The sequence below is a fragment of the Neolamprologus multifasciatus genome, chromosome 3 (assembly GCF_963576455.1).
Source record: "Neolamprologus multifasciatus chromosome 3, fNeoMul1.2, whole genome shotgun sequence".
Taxonomy (NCBI): domain Eukaryota; kingdom Metazoa; phylum Chordata; class Actinopteri; order Cichliformes; family Cichlidae; genus Neolamprologus; species Neolamprologus multifasciatus.
Genome location: NC_140441.1, coordinates 7,252,888 through 7,272,945, shown reverse-complemented (window position 1 = coordinate 7,272,945; position 20,058 = coordinate 7,252,888). Strand labels below are relative to the sequence as shown.

Sequence of the window (20,058 nt, the reverse complement as noted above, 5' to 3'; positions counted from 1 at the left end):
TTTATTGTTTGTTTTATAGTAATTATTTATTATGCTTTGCAGGAAGTGTGGGCCTTGGTTTTACGCAACGCCACGCTAACTGAGGTGCTGCTGCTTTGCTTTGCTTTTACCGTCTGTTCCCGTTGCAAAGTTTCTTTTCCTGCTGCTGCCCGCTTTTTAACGTGGACGTCGGCGTGGACAGCGGCCATATGCACGCCGGTTATGGGAGTCAGCTGGCGTACATATTGATGAGCGTATGATTAATTTATAGTCGGGCAGATGGCTAGTTGGAGTAATACGGCGATCCCGTTTGCTCCAGATTTTAAAGTTTTATCCAGATTGTATGTTTTTGATTTGTAGTTTGGATTTTTGTTACACCACTGGTGGGAGGCCCTTTTTATAGCTGCAGATCACCAGTGTGGTACTACAGTAGGGTTATCTCCCAGCGCTACATTAATTTTGTTATCTATTAAACTTTTCTTTGTTTCTTTTATTCAGATGCGGAGTGCCGACGTGGAGGAGACCAGGGTGCCTTGGTGGTGGGATCCCTTGAGTGTACACACCTGCCTTGTTTAAGTTTATTAGTGTGAGTGTGTGATTTTTGTGTTGCACTTGTGTCTTGGTGTGTTTTCTTTTTTTGAGTTTGTGCGTGGCATCCCTGCCCCTCCACTGGTAAGCCTCAGCTCTGAATATATTTTAAGCATATTTGTACATGGATTTTTATGACTGTGTTTTTATACTGTGTTTTAGATAATTGTTAATAAATTGTCAATTTGTTTTAACATTGAACCTCGTCTCTGTACTGAGTATAACAAACCTAACTGCCTTCGTGGTGATTAGTGTTACTGATTATTCTCTGGGTGAAATTCCCAGAGTGGCGTTGTCTTTTAAAACTGAAGAGTATTTACTTTATTCTCACCTAGTGCTGCCACACTTGTAAAGTTGACCTTTTCCTTAAACTGTCCATTATAGCGTGGTCTTCCTACTTATCTTGACACAATACTCAGTCACGTTGCCTGCTGCAAACTTAAAAGAAGTCTGACGAATGAAGTGAAATTGTGCTCTAAGCAGAAGTGATTGTGAGGGAGCGCTTTTAAAGACCTTCTATGACTCTGTGGTGGCATCTGTTATTTTTTACAGTGTTGTATGTTGGAGCAGCAGTTTATCAGCAGCTGAGAGGAAGAGGTTGGATAAACTCATCAGGAAGGCCAGCTCTGTTCTGGGATGCACCCTGGACCCAGTGCAGGTGGTGGGAGACAGAAGGACTCTGGCCAAAATAACATCTCTGATGGACAGAGTCTCCCACCCCATGCATGTAGATGTTGCTGAACTGCAGAGCTCCTTCAGTGACAGACTGCTGCATCCTCGATGCATGAAGGAGCGTTTCTGCAGGTCCTTCCTCCCTGCAGCTGTCAGACTCTACAATCAGAACTGCTCCCAACAAACACAGATGTTTACATCAGCGCTGTTTCTTGCACTATTTTATCAACCGATTCACACTATAACCAGGGTTGCCTCTTATCTGTATTTAATTTAATTTAATTTAACAACAGTATGGTACTCAGTTTTTGGTAACCATTGTCCTTCATGTAAATATGTAAGAATTGTGTATGTTTCTGTTCTGTGTCTTGTGTACTGTTTGTTTGTATATGTGTTTTCTTGCTGCTGTTACACCCAAATTTCCCCTTGTGGGACAATTAAAGGATTATTCTATCCTTGTGATATTTAATCCATCATCTCCCTGTCAAACAAAATAGATTTTGAATTGTTTCTGTCAGGAAGCCCCACTTCAACTCTTGGAAATCGTCTCTTCTAAATCAGACCATCCAAAGTGGACTATATAGATAACAGAGTCATCCCTCCAAATTGATATAACAACACTCGTGGTAAAGTAGTGGACTGGAAGAATACCTGACCATGATTATCTTGCAATGTTTTGCAGCCGCCAGTCAAGCCGGTAGATAAATTTGGTCTGTGATTGTCACAGTTGGCTGTGTGGCTGGCAGGAGGACGACCCAAATGCAGGACTCTCATATGGGAATTTAACTGAAAAGGCAGCTTTATTGTAGGACCACAACGGGAGAAGGGAGACTCTCTCTTCAAACGCTAGCTCCACAGCTGCCATCTAGCAAAGATGGTCTGGCACAACTTCCTCCCACATTTCCGGTTCACGCGCGTCAAAATATGCAATTTTGAGACGCGATGGATTTTTCTTGGACACGCGTTGAGGTGCGAATGTGCACGCGTCAAATTAGGGGCGTTTTCGTTCGCGTCTATCGCGTTCGGTGTGAACACACCGTAAGAAGCACTAAGAGCATGGGTCCCCAACTGCAGTCCTCAAGGGCCGGTGTCCTGAAACTTTTGAATGCGTCCCTGCTGCAACACACCTGAATAAAATGATTAGGTCATTAGCAAAACTCTATAGAACGTGACTGCATGCTGAGGTGTCAAATCACCCTTTTGATTCATGTTACAGCAGCTCATGAGTGAATGAACTAAAAAGTATTTTTAGAAGTACATTTTTCCAAACACTTCCATTGACTTACATTTATTCAAATTTACGTGAGTAGGGTTAGGGGTTCCACCTCTGCATGCAGTCAAGTTCTACCCATATGGAAAAGATATATTGTGGTGGACCACTGGAGGGCTCCACTCACACCCAGTTCTCAGGAAGTGTTGTTGCTGTGTTTTGGAGGGAAACGAGTTCAGTTGTGTGGTGATAAGTAATAAACGAGCAGTGTCAATCGAGAGCTCTCGTGTCGTCTGTGTTTCTTCACATTGGTGACCCCTGACTTGAACATGTTGCAGTCCGATGGTGGCACCGACTCCGCTCTGGATGCATCAGCAGCCGCCAGCCCTCTGCCTCCGGCTGCAGCTACATTTGCTGTGGCGCTCGAGCTGCCGGACTTTTGGCTTCACGATCCCCCGTCGTGGTTCGTGCACGTGGAGGCTCAGTTCGCCCTTCGTGGCATCTCGGCTGACGAACGAAATATCACCATGTAGTGGTAAAAACCAGCAACAAACAACTTAAACATAAACAATTACAAAGAAAGAACAATACAGTATCCACATCTGAACCAAAGAGTAAAACAGTGAAATGTGGATTATTAAATATTAGGTCTCTCTCCTCCAAGTCTCTGTTAGTACATGACTTAATAATTGATCAACAAATTGATTTACTCTGCCTTACAGAAACCTGGTTGCAGCAGGATGATTATGTTAGTTTAAATGAATCAACACCCCCGAGTCATTCTAACTACCAGAAATCTCGAAGCACAGGTCGAGGGGGCGGTGTGGCAGCAATTTTTCACACCAGTCTATTAATTAATGAAAGACCAAGACAGACTTTTAATTCATTTGAAAGCCTGATGCTTAACATTGTCCACCCCAGCTGTGAAACTCAGAAACCAGTCTTACTTGTTATCATCTATTGTCCACCTGGGCCTTACACAGAGTTTCTGTCTGATTTCTCAGACTTTATATCTGATTTAGTTCTGAGCTCAGATAAAATAATTATTATGGGTGATTTTAACATCCATGTAGATGCTAAAAATGACAGCCTTAACATGGCATTTAATCTGTTGTTAGACTCAATTGGTTTCTCTCAAAATGTAAAAGAACCCACCCACCACTTTAATCACACTCTAGATCTTGTTTTAACATATGGCATAGAAACTGAACATTTAACAGTGTTTCCTGAAAACCCTCTCCTGTCTGATCATTTCTTGATAACATTTACATTTACAATAATTGATTACGCAGCAGTGGAGAGTGGACTTTATCAAAGTAGATGTCTTTCTGAAAGCGCTGTAACTAAGTTTAAGAATATAATCCAGCCACTGTTATCATCGTCAATGCCCTGTACCAACACAGAGCAGAGCAGCTATCTGAACGCTACCCCAACAGAGGTCGATTATCTTGTTAATAATTTCACCTCCTCACTACGTACGACTCTGGATACTGTAGCTCCAGTGAAAACTAAGGTCTCTAATCAGAAGTACCTGACCCCGTGGTATAATTCTCAAACACGTACCCTAAAGCAGATGACTCGTAATCTGGAGAGGAAATGGCGTGTCACAAATTTAGAGGATCATCATTTAGCCTGGAGAAATAGTTTGTTGCTTTATAAGAAAGCCCTCCGCAAAGCCAGAACAGCTTACTACTCATCACTGATTGAAGAAAATAAGAACAACCCCAGGTTTCTCTTCAGCACTGTAGCCAGGCTGACAAAAAGTCAGAGCTCTTTTGAGTCAACCATCCCTTTAACGTTAACTAGTGATGACTTCATGAACTTCTTCACAAATAAAATTTTTATCATTAGAGAAAAAAATTACCAATAATCATCCCACAGATGTAATATTATCTACAGCTACTCTTAGTTCCATTGATGTTAAGTTAGACTCTTTTTTTCCAATCGATCTTTCTGAGTTAACTTCAATAATTACTTCCTCCAAACCATCAACGTGTCTTTTAGACCCCATTCCTACAAAACTGCTCAAAGAAGTCCTGCCATTGATTAATTCTTCGATCTTATATATGATCAACCTATCTCTAATAATCGGCTATGTACCACAGGCCTTCAAGGTGGCTGCAGTTAAACCTTTACTCAAAAAGCCATCTCTAGACCCAGCAGTCTTAGCTAATTATAGGCCAATCTCCAACCTTCCTTTCATATCAAAAATCCTTGAAAGAGTAGTTGTCAAACAGCTAACAGATCATCTGCAGAGGAATGGTTTATTTGAAGAGTTTCAGTCAGGTTTCAGAGCTCATCACAGCACAGAAACAGCTTTAGTGAAGGTTACAAATGATCTTCTTATGGCCTCTGACAGTGGACTCATCTCTGTGCTTGTCCTTCTTGACCTTAGTGCAGCATTCGATACTGTTGACCATAATATTCTATTAGAGCGATTAGAACATGCTGTAGGTATTACAGGTATTGCACTGCAGTGGTTTGTATCATATCTATCTAATAGACTCCAATTTGTGCATGTAAATGGAGAGTCCTCTTCACACACTGAGGTTAATTATGGAGTTCCACAGGGTTCAGTGCTAGGACCAATTCTGTTTACATTATACATGCTTCCCCTAGGCAGCATCATTAGAAGACATAGCATACATTTTCACTGCTATGCAGATGACACGCAGCTCTATCTGTCCATGAAGCCAGATAACACACACCAATTAGTTAAACTGCAGGAATGTCTTAAAGACATAAAGACTTGGATGGCCACTAACTTTCTGCTTCTTAACTCAGATAAAACTGAGGTCATTGTACTCGGCGCTGAAAAGCTTAGAAATATGGTATCTAACCAGATTATTACTCTGGATGGCATTACCTTGGCCTCCAGTAACACTGTGAGGAACCTTGGAGTCATTTTTGACCAGGATATGTCCTTCAACGCACATATTAAACAAATATGTAAGACTGCGTTCTTCCATTTGCGCAACATCTCGAAAATTAGAAATATCCTGTCTCAGAGTGACGCTGAAAAACTAGTTCATGCATTTATTACTTCCAGGCTGGACTACTGCAATTCATTATTATCAGGATGTCCAAAAAACTCACTGAAAAGCCTTCAGTTAATCCAAAATGCTGCAGCAAGAGTACTAACAGGGACTAGAAAGAGAGAGCATATTTCTCCTGTTTTGGCTTCCCTTCATTGGCTTCCTGTTAAATCCAGAATTGAATTCAAAATCCTGCTCCTCACATACAAGGTCTTAAATAATCAGGCCCCATCTTATCTTAATGACCTTGTAGTACCATATCACCCTATTAGAGCACTTCGCTCTCGCTCTGCAGGCCTACTTGTTGTTCCTAGAGTATTTAAAAGTAGAATGGGAGGGAGAGCCTTCAGTTTTCAGGCCCCTCTTCTGTGGAACCAGCTTCCAGTTTGGATTCGGGAGACAGACACTGTCTCTACTTTTAAGATTAGGCTTAAAACTTTCCTTTTTGCTAAAGCATATAGTTAGGGCTGGACCAGGTGACCCTGAATCCTCCCTTAGTTATGCTGCAATAGATGTAGGCTGCCGGGGGATTCCCATGATGCATTGAGTTTTTCCTTTCCAGTCACCTTTCTCACTCACTATGTATTAACAGACCTCTCTGTATTAAATCGTATCTGTTATTAATCTCTGTCTCTCTTCCACAGTATGTCTTTATCCTGTCTTCCTTCTCTCACCCCAACCGGTCGCAGCAGATGGCCGCCCCTCCCTGAGCCTGGTTCTGCCGGAGGTTTCTTCCTGTTAAAAGGGAGTTTTTCCTTCCCACTGTCGCCAAAGTGCTTGCTCATAGGGGGTCATATGATTGTTGGGCTTTTCTCTGTATCTATGAAGCGCCTTGAGGCGACATTTGTTGTGATTTGGCGCTATATAAATAAAATTGAATTGAATTGAATTGAATAGTGGCTTCTCTCGACCCGCTAGCCACCCGTCGTGCATTGACTCTCCTCCGGGACCCACCCACCCGAGGGAAGTACGCCGCCCTTAAGGAGCTGCTTCTTCGGCGCTATGCCCTCTCCGACGCAGAGCGAGCCGAGAAGCTCCTCTCCCTCTCAGGCCTGGGTGGCGGTACGGCTCTCGAACTGATGGAGCACATGCTATCCTTTCTCGGACCGGACGACGGGGGATTCCTCTTCGCCCACATATTCCTCCGACAGCTGCCGGCGGCCGTGAGAGCCGGCCTCGCCAACTCTCCGCTTCTGGGCACGAAGGATTATCGCTCCCTGGCTGAGGACGCGAATCGTATTCTCCTGGCTACCCGCAGTTTCCACGATCACGACCTAGTTCCAGCTTCGCCGGCGACGCCTTCCACTCCCCCACTGACCTGCCCCGACATCTCCGATCCTTCGCTGACGGCAAAGATCGCGGCACAGCGACACCACGGACGGGACCTCTGTTTCTACCATCAGCGTTTTGGCACCAGAGCGCGCCGCTGCCTGCCGCCTTGTGCTTTTCCGACCCTGGGACATGGACCCCGCCAGCGCGCTGTAGCGGCCGCAACTGCTGGCGACAAAGAAAAACTGCTCTTCATAGAAGACTCGCGCTCTGGGAGACGTTTCCTGGTCGACTCCGGCTCCCAGAAGAGCCTCCTTCCCCCGTCCGGAGCCGACAGTTTAGCAGCGGGCTGCGGACCGCAGCTTATTGCGGCTAATGGCTCTCCCATCGCAACGTTCGGGGAAAGGTTTGTGACTGTTTGTTTTCATGGTCGGGATTTCCAATGGAACTTTGTTGTTGCCGCTAGCTCTGTACCTATTTTGGGCGCCGATTTTCTTTGTGCCCACGGACTGCTGGTCGATGTCGCTAACAGACGCTTAATCGATGCACTGTCTTTTTCTTCAATACCCTGTTTCACTCGCGCCATCGAGCCCCTGAATCGGGCTAATTTAGTGACTTCAGGGAATGTTTTTCAGCGTTTGCTCTTGGAGTTCCCTTCACTGACTGTTCCTAATTTCTCGAACACGGCAACGAAGCACGGGGTTGAACATTATATCCCGACGGTCGGTCCGCCGGTGTTCGCACGCGCGCATCGCCTCGACCCCGCGAAACTCTCCGTCGCTCGGGAAGAGTTTGCCGCAATGGAGCGCCTCGGCATAGTGCAGCGCTCGAATAGTGCCTGGGCTTCTCCGCTACACATGGTGCCCAAGTCAGACGGTCGGTGGCGGCCGTGTGGGGATTTTCGCCGTTTGAATAATGTCACGGAGAACGACCGCTACCCCATTCCCCACATCCAGGATTTTTCTGCCCACCTCGCCGGCACCTCGATTTTTTCTAAAATTGACTTGGTGCGGGGGTATCACCAGGTTCCCGTGCGCGCCGAAGACGTCCCCAAAACTGCCGTTATTACCCCTTTCGGCCTGTTTGAATTTTTGCGCATGCCGTTCGGCCTGAAAGGTGCCGCCCAGACTTTTCAGCGGTTGATGGACTCTGTTTTGCGCGGGCTGCCCTTCGTCTTCGTGTACCTTGACGATATATTGGTGGCCAGCTGCTCTGAGAGTCAGCACGCGTCCCATCTGCATCAGGTTTTCCAGCGCTTGGCGGCACACGGCCTGATCGTCAAACCCTCCAAGTGCCAGTTCGACTTGCCGGTTCTGGATTTCTTGGGCCACCGCATTTCCGCTGACGGTGTGGTTCCATTGCCAGACAAGGTCCGGGCCGTTTCAGCTTTTTCCGCGTCCTGCGTCCGTTAAAGCGCTGCAGGAGTTCTTGGGGATGGTCAATTTCTACAACCGCTTTCTCCCCAGAGCTGCGCACCTGCTGCAGCCTCTCTATGCTGCCTTGAAGGGTAAAACAGCTAATGACCCGATTGATTGGCTCCCTGAACGCATCCAGGCATTTTCTGTGGCCAAGACCGCGCTGGCAAACGGCGCCCTGCTGGCCCACCCGTTTCCGTCGGCGGAGATTGCGTTGACCTCCAACGCGTCGGACGTGGTAGTGGGCGCGGTGTTAGAACAGCGGGTCTCTGGTGTCTGGCAACCGCTCGCTTTTTTTAGTCGCACGCTTAGGGACAGTGAGCGCAAATATAGCGTTTTTGACAGGGAGTTGCTGGCCCTGCACCTCGCGACATGGCATTTTCGTTTTTTTCTCGAGGGTCGGAGCTTCACCGCATACGTCGATCATAAACCTTTGACATTCGCGATGTCCAAGGTCTCTGATCCGTGGAGCGGGCGCCAGCAGCGCCAGTTGGCAGCCATTTCAGAGTTCACAACTGACATTCAGCACGTGGCTGGTAAGTCCAACTGCGTGGCTGACTGTCTATCCCGTGTGCTGGTCTCTCCCGTTTATGTTGGCATAGACTTCGAGGCTATGGCCGCTGACCAACAGGCCGACCCGGACGTCCTTGCCCTTCGGTCTGCGCAAACGGGTCTTGTATTGGAGGACAGACCCGTGTGGAATGGCGGGCCCAGCCTGCTTTGCGATGTTTCCAGCAGCCGTCCACGCCCTGTAGTCCCCCTTTCGTGGCGTCGGCGCGTTTTCGACTCCGTACACGCCCTCTCTCATCCAGGCGTCCGGACCTCGGTCAAGCTGGTCAGCTCTAGGTTCGTTTGGCCGGGCCTTCGTAAATCAGTGAAAGAGTGGGCAGCCGCGTGCATCCCATGCCAACGTGCTAAGATCCATAGGCACACACAGGCGCCCCTCGAATCCTTCCGCGTTCCAGGGAGGCGTTTTGATCATGTGCATGTGGATCTGGTTGGTCCTCTGCCTCAGTCACAAGGTTTCACGCACCTTTTGACTGTAGTGGACCGCACAACCCGCTGGCCTGAGGCAGTGCCTCTGGCGTCCACTACAGCAGCAGCAGTGGCCAGGGCATTTTTGTCAACGTGGGTTTCGCGTTTCGGTCCCCCCGCCGACATCACCTCAGACAGGGGCCCCCAGTTCGTTTCCGAGCTTTGGTCTGCCATGGCTGACGGCCTGGGGGTCAAGGTCCATCGAACCACTGCGTACCACCCGCAGGCCAACGGGATGTGCGAACGTTTCCACCGGTCGCTTAAGGCCGCGTTCCGTGCTTCTCTCACAGGTCATTAGCAAAACTCTAGCAATAAAGACACTTTTAATAAATCTAGCCTATTTGTAGCTCTGTACTGAACACTTGGCTTCACAAAAAACTGTGGCTGTGCAGCCGAAGGTAGCGTTACCTCTGGCAGATTGTCCCTGACAGCCGGGAACATGAGGAGGAAGCGTAGTCCTAAACAGAATCCCCCGGTACACAACCAACCCGTTCATGTGTCTAACAGTTTTTCACCACTCAGCAGCACACCCACCGGGAATCAAAGCAGTGATTCTGATCTGCGACATGTGAAGCTAGAGACACCAGTAACCACAGTCTTCTAGGGGCCGTAGTGTGGTGGGCCAAAATCAATTAATTTAATCCACCATTAAATAATTAATTAAATGTTACATTAATTAATTAAAATTGGAATTAATTAATTAATTAAATAAACATTACAATAATTAATGAAATGCCCATTCATTTAATTTAAAATGTCAATAAATTATTCATTCAATTATTTCCAATTTTAATAAATTGACACATTTACTTAATTATTTAAGTTTATTTATGTATTTATTTAATTCATTATGGCAGTCCTGGCCCTGCGGCTGTCTTCAAGAATTTATTTTATCTGTCAGCCTCACCCATCAGGTGGCCAAGTCAGGGGGCGGGGTTCACACTGGTCGAGTCATAACCATTGCTTTTGCCTGGTGGCCGTTGTTTAGTGGGTACTCCCAGTGGAAATGCCCCCCCCCCCCCCTCTTTCCTCCTTGTATAAAAAGATGTTAAATGTTAGTTTTAATTCAAAATTAATGCTTAACAAAGTTTAACACAAATGAACACCAGATAACAAAGAAAACGAATGGTTAAGCCTAACATGCTGAAGTGAGACATTAAACTTTACTAAAACTATGCAGTTATGAAAAGTAACTTTAACCTCAGCAAACCGATTTGCTCAATTGTAAATAAAACAGCAAAGTAAACATGACCCAACAGACAAAACCTGAGTGAATTATGTCCTGTGTTTAATCACTGAGAGCTAAAACTCAGCGGAGGTTTTAAAGCTGTGTGCCGGTGACTGGATATCAGCCGCTGATAAAGTTGGTCCGTGGTTCGAGTACTCTAGTTTTCTCAGTGTCCATCACCTCCTTTTAAATCTCGTTTGTCATCTCTAACACAGGTCAGTCACTCTGAATGAAACACAAGCTCCAGCAGCTCTGCGCTCAGGAAACAAACTACATTTACTTATCTTACTTATCTAGCCAAAAACCAAAAATTGGCCCGTGTATAGCATCCTGCTATGCGATTGCATTTGTCCCAGACCACCAGAATCCATCACATTAACTTTTATCGAGTGGAAAAAAAGTTGGCGTTCATCCTCCAGCTTCACTGTGCTAATGTTATGCTAACATAGCTGTGTCGCTAGCAATCACGTAGCACAACATTATATACCAGGTAGTCCAACTTCAGTAACCCTGCAAACGCCACTGCTGTTTAGTTTTCTGTCTTTATTTATGTTGGAAGTGATAGCAGAGCTGTACGTTTGAATTAGTTTCAAAAGTCTCTCAGTCAGAACATGGTATGAAATGTTTAGGTGTAAACTGGCGAGCTAACTTCCTGCTAACTTCTAACTCCGTTAAATTTAATAACTTCTGTTTTCATGGATGCCTGAATGTTAAACTTAATTGTTACACCTGGTAAAGCAGCAACGCTGATGATTTTATTAAAGATGAAAGAATTTAGACCGTTTTTAAAAAAAATGTGAATAATCGTTTTCTTATTTTCAAGTGTGTGTGAAGCTGACACACATGAGCAAAATCTGTTGATTTCATTTGAAAGTTAATATGTCTATAATATTTTTTAGTTCTTCAACATATGTTTAATCAGCATGTGGCTTCTTTGTTAGTCACTGAAAATATAAACAGACTCACACTGGTTCTGAAAATAAATCAATTGACCCTGTGCACGAGAAAATGCTAACTTCCTGGTTTGAGACCGGATGTGGGGTTGTACATTTCCGGTAGCTTTACTTTGCGGTCAATCGCTACTGTGAAGATATACTCCAAAATCATGTCCAAAACTAGAAAACGGAACGATCGCGTTAAGTATCAAAGAGGAGAAGGTGGGAACACTCACCACTGTTGTGTCATAAAAAATCTAATGATCAATTTTGACGTTTAAAGAGTTTAGATGATCAGTTGTTTACATCACTCAACACAAGCAGAACTGCAGCAGAAGACACATCGTCCACATTCAGAAGCACATCTCTGTATAGTGACTGGTCTTATGATTTAAACAGGCAGATGTTCAGCATTCAAACTACAGGTGAAGAATAGTCAAACCAGATGTTTCCCGTTATGTCGATATCAGCTCGTCAAGTACACACCTACACAGCATGTTAACAAACCGTGAAAAAAAGCCACACAAAAAATGAATGATTGCTGGTAACGGTTTCTATACATTAGTATTCACGAAGGTTGTGACTTACCTTAAAAATTACAGCGGTCCCTCACTAATAATGCGGTTCACATTTCACCTGGCTGTGAGATTTTTTCGTGCAAGTTTGCATGCTTATTTTTTTACATCACATTGTCCTGCGTCCTGATCGCTGCAGACGATCTCCTCCGTGACGTCTCTCCTGTACAATACAGAATCTCTGCATCGATCGCTGGCAGTGTGACTCTGAAGTACTGTATGTCCACAACACGTTTTGCACTGTCAAAAAATAAAATTGGCTACTTGATTTCACCTATCACTGGTTATTTTTAGAACATAACACCCGCGATAAACAAGGGACAGCTGAGAAATATAACATTTGAATCCATTTTCTCTTTTGCTCTGAGGCGCCGGGGATAAATATCGACAAGTTGATGAACATTATTTACAGATATATCGGGTAAATGTCCAAGACATCTATAGAAATGTAAATCGCCGCTTGATTTATTCATTTGCTTAACTTGTTTTGGACCGTAAACAGGGCGCGAATAGGACACCGGAAACAAAGCTCCCCACAGGAGTTTCTGCACCGGAAGTAGCATATGCTAACGTGCACATAGTCAATATCAAATGAATATATGATCAGATTTTCATTTGCAACAATGTGGACACCATCATGTTTGCCGCCCGTATCTAAAACCGCTACTGCATCCAGAGGAAATATCTGGCTGTGCATCATGTTTGGTTGTTGAGATTTTTACAGTGACCTCAGTTTTCTGTGAATTCCTTCCTTTTCTTTTGGATGTTCCCTTTACTGGTCTCCATAGTGACTCGTCAGCCTCCATCCCTGCATCCTCCTCCTTTTAACCAACCCTCTGTTGTATTTCTCTTTTCCTCCTGCCTGCAGCTCCATCTTCACCACCCTTTGTCCAGGATATCCACTCTCCCTCCTCTGCACACGTCCAAACCATCATAACCTTTCCTCTCTAACTAAAGTCATCCAGGCTTTTACATCTTTAAGATGTGGCTGTAGTTTAGTTAGCTTGATGTTTTTCTATTAGTATGTTGACATGGGTGGACAGTTCCAACCTGCACTGAACTCTGTTGTAATTGTGATGGTTTTATAATTTCATTTTCTTAAATTTCACACATGGCATCACATCTGAGTAGTGTTTACCTGCCTCGTCCATCTTTGTCACAGCTGCAAAATGAAATTACCATGACAACATCTCAGTACAGCCAGATAAACACCTGATACAGGGGCTTCATTTAAGAGGTAACAAAGTACAGATGAGGTGTCAAAGGTTACTTATTAAAAACTAAAATGTGTTTTCGACCCCACTGTTGTGCAGTTTTCTCTCAGTGGGAAAAGTAAAGAATGCAATGATCTGCACATCTCATAAATTTACTTACAGTTAAACATGTAAAACATATCAAATCTTTAAACTGAGATTCCTTTTGTGTTTCATATAATAATTCAGCTTATTTTGAATTGATGGTACCAACATGTCGGGAGCTCTGGTTCCAACATCCAGGCAGGAAGTGGTCTAAAAAGGGCAAGCAGCATAATAAGTAAATAAACAGGCCTTTTGTGAACCACTAAAACATGTATGAAGGGCCATGTGGGCGTATGTGCTGCCCTCTAGCTGCCGAGACTATTTCAGAGCCGCCACCTTTGGCGTTATTAATTTGCAGTTCTTTTCTACTTTGTAATTCGTGTTCTCTTTATCGGTAAACTGACACAGCACTTGACTCTGTAATTCTTACCTGGATGATAACTGGAACCTGTACGACTTAATAAGAAGAGGTGGACGTCCACTTAGTGTGACACTTTTTACTGTGGAAACAAAAACAAACAAGCAAAGAATAAAGAAATAAAAGTTAATAAACACTGAATCTGAACTCTTCATGTGATGTCAGGCTCTCTGAAAACACTGAACATAAAATGTTAAAAATATAACGATGTTTATTCCTTCTTATTTAAACTTCCAGCCTTTTGTGTGACCTGCATGAAACCTCAGTTCACAAAATCACCAACAGGGGGCAACGATGAGCTGACCTCATGGGCCAAAAGGTCACATTGATTATGAAATCGCTCCAATGCAACATTTTTCCATCTGTTCAGATGCAAAATAACTTGTCAGTGTTGTGTAACGATTCTTCATCCCCAGCAGACGAGAGAAACGCTGTAACAAGAAGGTTTTACCGTCTGTGTCAGTTTCACTTCCTCCTTCCTGTGACGGTGTGAGGCCTGCATCAGCACCACACTGCAGCAGCAATGACTGATAACACAAACACTCAGACAAACATCCTCAGCAGCCTGATAACACAATGTGAAACTACCCACAACTGTGAAACAATCAGTTTTTCTTCCTTATTGTTTCATAAAACCACAGAAAGATTATGAAACAACCTCCGTCTGAGGAGTGACACACCGAGACCCGAAACATCAGAGCTGTGAAATGTAGAGAAAGGGAATTCCCGACATTCACTGAAGGGGTTAAATCTGTAGATGGTGCAGGAGGAGGAGAAGCTGGAGATGACTGATATGTAGCTGACACCGCGATGAAACAGACCTCCTGTGATACTGTGGAGAAAGACTACGAGCAGCAGCTGTGAGGAGCGTCACCTGCAGGTGTAGATGAGCTGATCTCAGTGCTGACACACTGTATGTTACTGTGTGGGAACGATTGTAGTCAGTTCTCTGTGTGTGCTGAACGCTTCATGGTCTGATAGAGGCCAGGGTACGTAACTGGTTCCTGACCAGCTTCAGCTGTGTCCACCAACAAAATATGTTAGTACAATATTTGAGCGTTGATGGCCCAGTGCTCCTCTGCAGACTCAGACACACATTTTCTACACTTATAAAACATTTCAAACAGAAAGAATAAAAAGCAAACAGCACTCAAAGGTCAAATATATTTAAACCAAGAGTTTAATACACAAAATCTGATGACCGTGACAACAAAATATGAAAGATTTTGTTGTCATTGTACCAATGTAAATATCTTGGGGTCATTCTAGACCCAACCTTATCCTTCAAGAGTCACATAAATAAAGTGTCCCAGGTACTTAAATTTAATAATCGAAATTTTAATCATATACGTTATGCTGCCCTCACGACACGTGACCATGTGAAGCTAGACAGCTAGCGAACAAAATAGACGAGATCTTCCACACATGGCTTGCTTTTCTTGCTTTTAATGAAGATCCTTTAAAGCCTTATCCTCTCTCAAGGCTTCTCCTTGCTATTTCTTATTTGTAACTGAAACATACAGAAAGTGAAAATAAACTGCTAGCTAATACACATCTTAATGACAAACTTAAAGATTAGCCTAGCTTAACACGTGTGTTACATTAGCATCACAGTTCACTCCAGGTAAACACATATAAAAGTTGTTTCTGAACACATTAATACTCAAAAAGACGAACGTTTCCCAAGGTACAAGCGTGTAGGGCACTTTTAGCGTGTACATGAACTCGTTCACTCTTTTAATACTGCCGAAGCACTTTTACAGCGTCAACGGAGAAAATACCTCAAAGATAGGTTAATGAACAGAGCGCTCCCTCGCTCCCATTCCCGCACATACAATACAAAGATCGCTTGTGATAACGATGTTTCACTCCGAGCAAATTTCGAACCCACACATTTTAACTGTTCTTAGCATGAATTACTTATAATATTTCTTAACTCTGACCTTATTTATCACTTTGCTTATGTAACTTAATCAGACTATGCACTAACTACTGACTTCTGACCAAAAGGCATAACATACGTAATAATTAAAATATGAATGTTGCAAAAAATTATTTTTACTCAATGATCATCTCTCATATCGACTATTGTTTGACGTCCGGGTCACTTGCTTGTCCAACAACACTTAAAACTATTGAAAACATTTATAAAAGAAGTTTAAAACTACTTGACAAAAAAACCAGACTTCCCACCACCACTGTCATGTGTTAAAAAAACATAAATTACTGAACTTCAATAACTTAGTGAAACTTAACAGTGTGTTTAATATATAAAGTCTTACACTCCCTTGCTCCACCACCACTAAAGTAATTTGTTGAAGGCACAGGTTAAAAACTGGTTATGGACAAATCAAGTGTGTGATCATGTATCAGTTGTATAGTTTTAATGTTTTATTTGGGAATAGAATAGTGTGTATGTGTGAGTTTGGTGATGGAGTTTTTATTATGAATGAATTATGAATTATTATGTCTATTTTTTATGTTTTATGGACAAAAGATGGAAATTAGCCCTTGGCTATAATCTGGTATGTTTATAATCATTTAATTTTTTTTACATTTATGTTCATTAACATGCACTGTCCTAAATAAATTAAAATAAAATAACAATGTCCAACATCTCCCTCTAGTGGTCATATATAAACCATGTGTGAGGATGGTGTTCATTATATTCCAGGTTAACAGGACAACAGAACAAAATGTAACATACATTCACTGGAAACACTGTATCTGGGATCTTAGGTGGTTTCCAGTCTCAGAGAGAGTTTTGTTGTTCTGGTTAGACTTGTCACTGCCGCGTGTGCTACTTTGGCTAATAACAGTTTTCATGTTGGGACAACATATTCGCTTCATGATGAAGTGTGTCTGATTGTATTGAAAGAAGATGGCAGCTTTGTGGACACCAGCTTCCTTTTTCACACAAAAGCCGGCAGTTCCTCTTATTCAGAGGTGTTAAAATGAGAAAAAAAGCAAAAACCTGCTGCTCTCTGTAAAAAAACATGTGATTTTTTTTATAGACATTACAAATAATAAAGAAAATGTGCAGATTTCATACCTGCTGTAATTTAAATGTGTTTTATTTTGCAGAGATTTATACAACTGTGGTTTACTCAGCAGTGAGAGCTGAAGACGTCAGTATTGGAGACAAAACCATCAGAAAGAGGAGTCCAAGGTACAACTGCTCTTTAACAGAGTCAACCCAACCCCACAACCTGTTTCCACACATCATGCTAAGCTAAGCTAACCACATCAATGTTCAGTCTTCGAGCTCAGACTTGTGAGCTCTCCGTGACAAATGATTTCCTGTTAAGTTGTCTAGTTCACTTAAAGAACCATGAGCAGCAAGATGTGAGCTTCATTAAATTCACCCTGTTGGTCTTGAAACAATGCTGAACAACAACTATGATATTACGTTTTTATTAACTTTTAATACATTTATATACAACAAATATCATCACAGTAATAATAATAATAATAATAATAATAATAATAATAATAATAGTAATAGTAATAGTAATAATAATAATAATAATAATAATAATAATAATAATCTCTGTGAGCCAAAAGCTCAGAAAGCAGAGTGCTCCAAACACTCTACCACAGTCAATTTTTATTTGTTGTTGTGTGTGAATGATGTCACAGAGGCAGGTTATCAATATGTCCATCTCAACCATTAAAGCCCCACCCACATGCTGTTTAATCAACCAATCAGAAGAGAGTTTTGATTAAAGGGACAGGAGGGAACACAGTTGGCATCAGACAGAGGCTGCACAAAGGCCCCATGTAAAGAAGGATTATACTGAACTGTGAATCATGCAAAGCTACTGTAGTAGAAAAGAAAAACATGCAGCTGGAAATTGGCAGAAAATGTCCACTTCAAATGTAGAAACACAGCATCTGTTATGTAATATCAGATTAAAGATACTCAAACTTACAGTGATGTTACAGACTGTTGTTACAGTGTTACAGTGATGATCAACAGTCTGAAGACAACCTGCTCAAGAGTCAAAAGCCTCCATAAATGATATAAATGACTTTCTTGGCCTTTTCTGGGGGAAATGTACTAACGGAGTAGAGAAGGTCGTACAAAAAGGTCTCTGAGTTGGTAAAAATAAGGTGAATTGCTGTGAATATCTTATATCAGAACATCAACCAACATCTGAATTAGACTACAATGTTATTCATATGGAAGCTCTGTGTCACGGTCCTGGGTCGGTTCACCCAGCATTTTGAGTTTCTTATGTTTTGGTTTATTTTTGCATTATGGATTAGTTCTTATTCTCTGGTGATACTGTTTTGATTATAATTATATTCTGATTCTTTAGTTATCCGATGATGATGATGATGACAATGATGATGATTTCTGGTTTAGGTTTTGTTATCTTGCCCTCATGTTTGGTTTAGGTTGCCTGTGCTTATTCTTCTCTGCCCGTATGTCCCTCTGTCTGTCCATGACGTCATTATGTCTGTTTACGAGTCTGTGTCTCTGTCTGTCGTGTGCTTCCTGTTTTATTTTGTAGGTCTGTGTCAGTGCGTTCAGCTTTGTGCTCTCCCTGTCTCGTCAGTGTAATCAGCGTCAGCCGTGTCTCCCAGCTGTTTCCTCTTCGCTCCGTTCACCTCTTGTATTTAGTGTCTGTGTCTTCCCTACTCGGTGTCGCGTCGTTAACGTCTGTTCACCCTCGCTTCCTCTGTGTGTTCTGTTTGCCAGCCAGCCTACCTGCCTCGTTATTCTGTTCTTCCAGTTTAGTGTTTTTCTGTTCTGCTTCTTACCAGCAATAAAGCTGTGTGTTTTGAGTTACTTCCGCCTCAGTGAGTCCTGCATTTTGGGTCCTCTCTTCCTGCCTGCCTACACACAGACATGACACTCTGTGATTTGTATCTGAGCTGGTTCCCAGTAATGTCTGAACTGGGACTGTGTGATGCAGAGAGGTGGAGATTGGAGGTCTTGATTGAACTACAAAGCTTGTAATCATGTTTCCTGTTGTTTGAACTGTGTGTGTTTGTGTTCAGACTTTAAACCAGAGCCAGACGTCGTCTACTCTTCACTGAAGTAGTCCACCAGTCCAACCACTGACGTCCAGCTGCTGGTCTCTAACTGGTCCCCCCAGCACCTTAGACCAGAGGACATCCACAGATTTTTACATGTCTTAAGCCTTTTTTTTTTCTCACTGAGAAAACCCATAGACCCATAGGACTCATATATTGCATCATGGATTTTTTAAAGTGTCCTTTAATAAGGAATCACAGCTTCATGCTTTTATAAAAATGTTTCATGTCTTAAAAAATATGCTTTTTATGTGTTTTTTATGTGCCTCTTTTGTAGAAGTGAAATGAAAAAACTCAAAAAATACATACAATACATGGAATTAAAAAAAGCATTTTGCAGCAAATCTGCAGTAGGAAAATAAAAATGTGATTTGTATTTCTTTTTTTAATTTCTTAGCACTTATTCCCACAGCAAACGCCTTCCTTCTGAGGGTTTGTTCTCACTTGTTTTAAACATTGATGCTTCCTGATATATCTGGTTTCGTTATGATTCAATTATGATTATATCACCGTCAAATTTCAGCATATTCAGACAAAGCTGCTGAAGATGATTCACATACACTGATATTAAAGTATCACAGACCAACAGCAGACAGTCAAACAAAGCAGAAGTAATTTTGGGGGCCCAGGGTGAGGTGTGAACTGTATGTTCTCTTCATTCAAACATGGAGATTTGAATCTCTCTGTTTTAAATCTCCACTGCTTTTTCCAGCCTTAACATTTTTAGCAACATCATGTTTGTCTTTATTGCCAAGAGCGATTTAGTTTTGATGAAAGGGTGCAGTGCTAATTTATTAGCTAGTGTCAGATAGCTTGGTTATCAAGCTGCTTCCATAGACTGTAAGGAGTCAACAGAAAGGCACTGATAGCTGCTAAATAGAGCTTTGTAACATCAAAACAAGATCCTAGATTTAAACTTACCAGAACTGCTAATGTTTGTTTATGCAATGAGCCACATAGTATTGGTTACACATTTGCATTAAAAATACCCCCGAAGCACAAAGATGGTCCAGAGGTCCAATTGGCTGAGGTGAAGCCTAACAGACAGTTGGCAGTTACAGCAGCCTGTGTCCAGCCACCTCTCAAAGAGGCCACGCCCCTAATAATGCAAACTTTCAGCCTCATTAACATTTGAACAGGTGAGTTATAAAGGCGTGTTAGCTATAGAGACCAAATATATTTTTAATAGCAGGTTGTATAAATTTTTATTTCTGCTGTAAAGTTGAACATGTTCACATGAGTGTCTATGGAGAGTGACTGACTCTATAAATCTCCAGTGGACATTAGAGGAACTGCAGCATTTGGTGCTCTTGGTTTGTTCAGTGTTGTAGTGGGAGGAGTCAGAGACACTGAGTTGG

General features: G+C 42.7%; 1 long non-coding RNA gene across 1 annotated transcript in view; it reads left to right on the top strand.

The window, feature by feature from the left end:
* LOC146521340 (uncharacterized) overlaps positions 1 to 19,497 on the top strand; it is a 47,056-nt gene extending 27,559 nt beyond the window's left edge. Inside the window, exon 2 of the long non-coding RNA XR_014873401.1 lies at positions 16,742 to 19,497. This is a non-coding gene — a long non-coding RNA (uncharacterized LOC146521340). The remainder of the gene's footprint in view (positions 1 to 16,741) is intronic.
* The last annotated feature ends 561 nt before the right edge of the window (positions 19,498 to 20,058 follow it).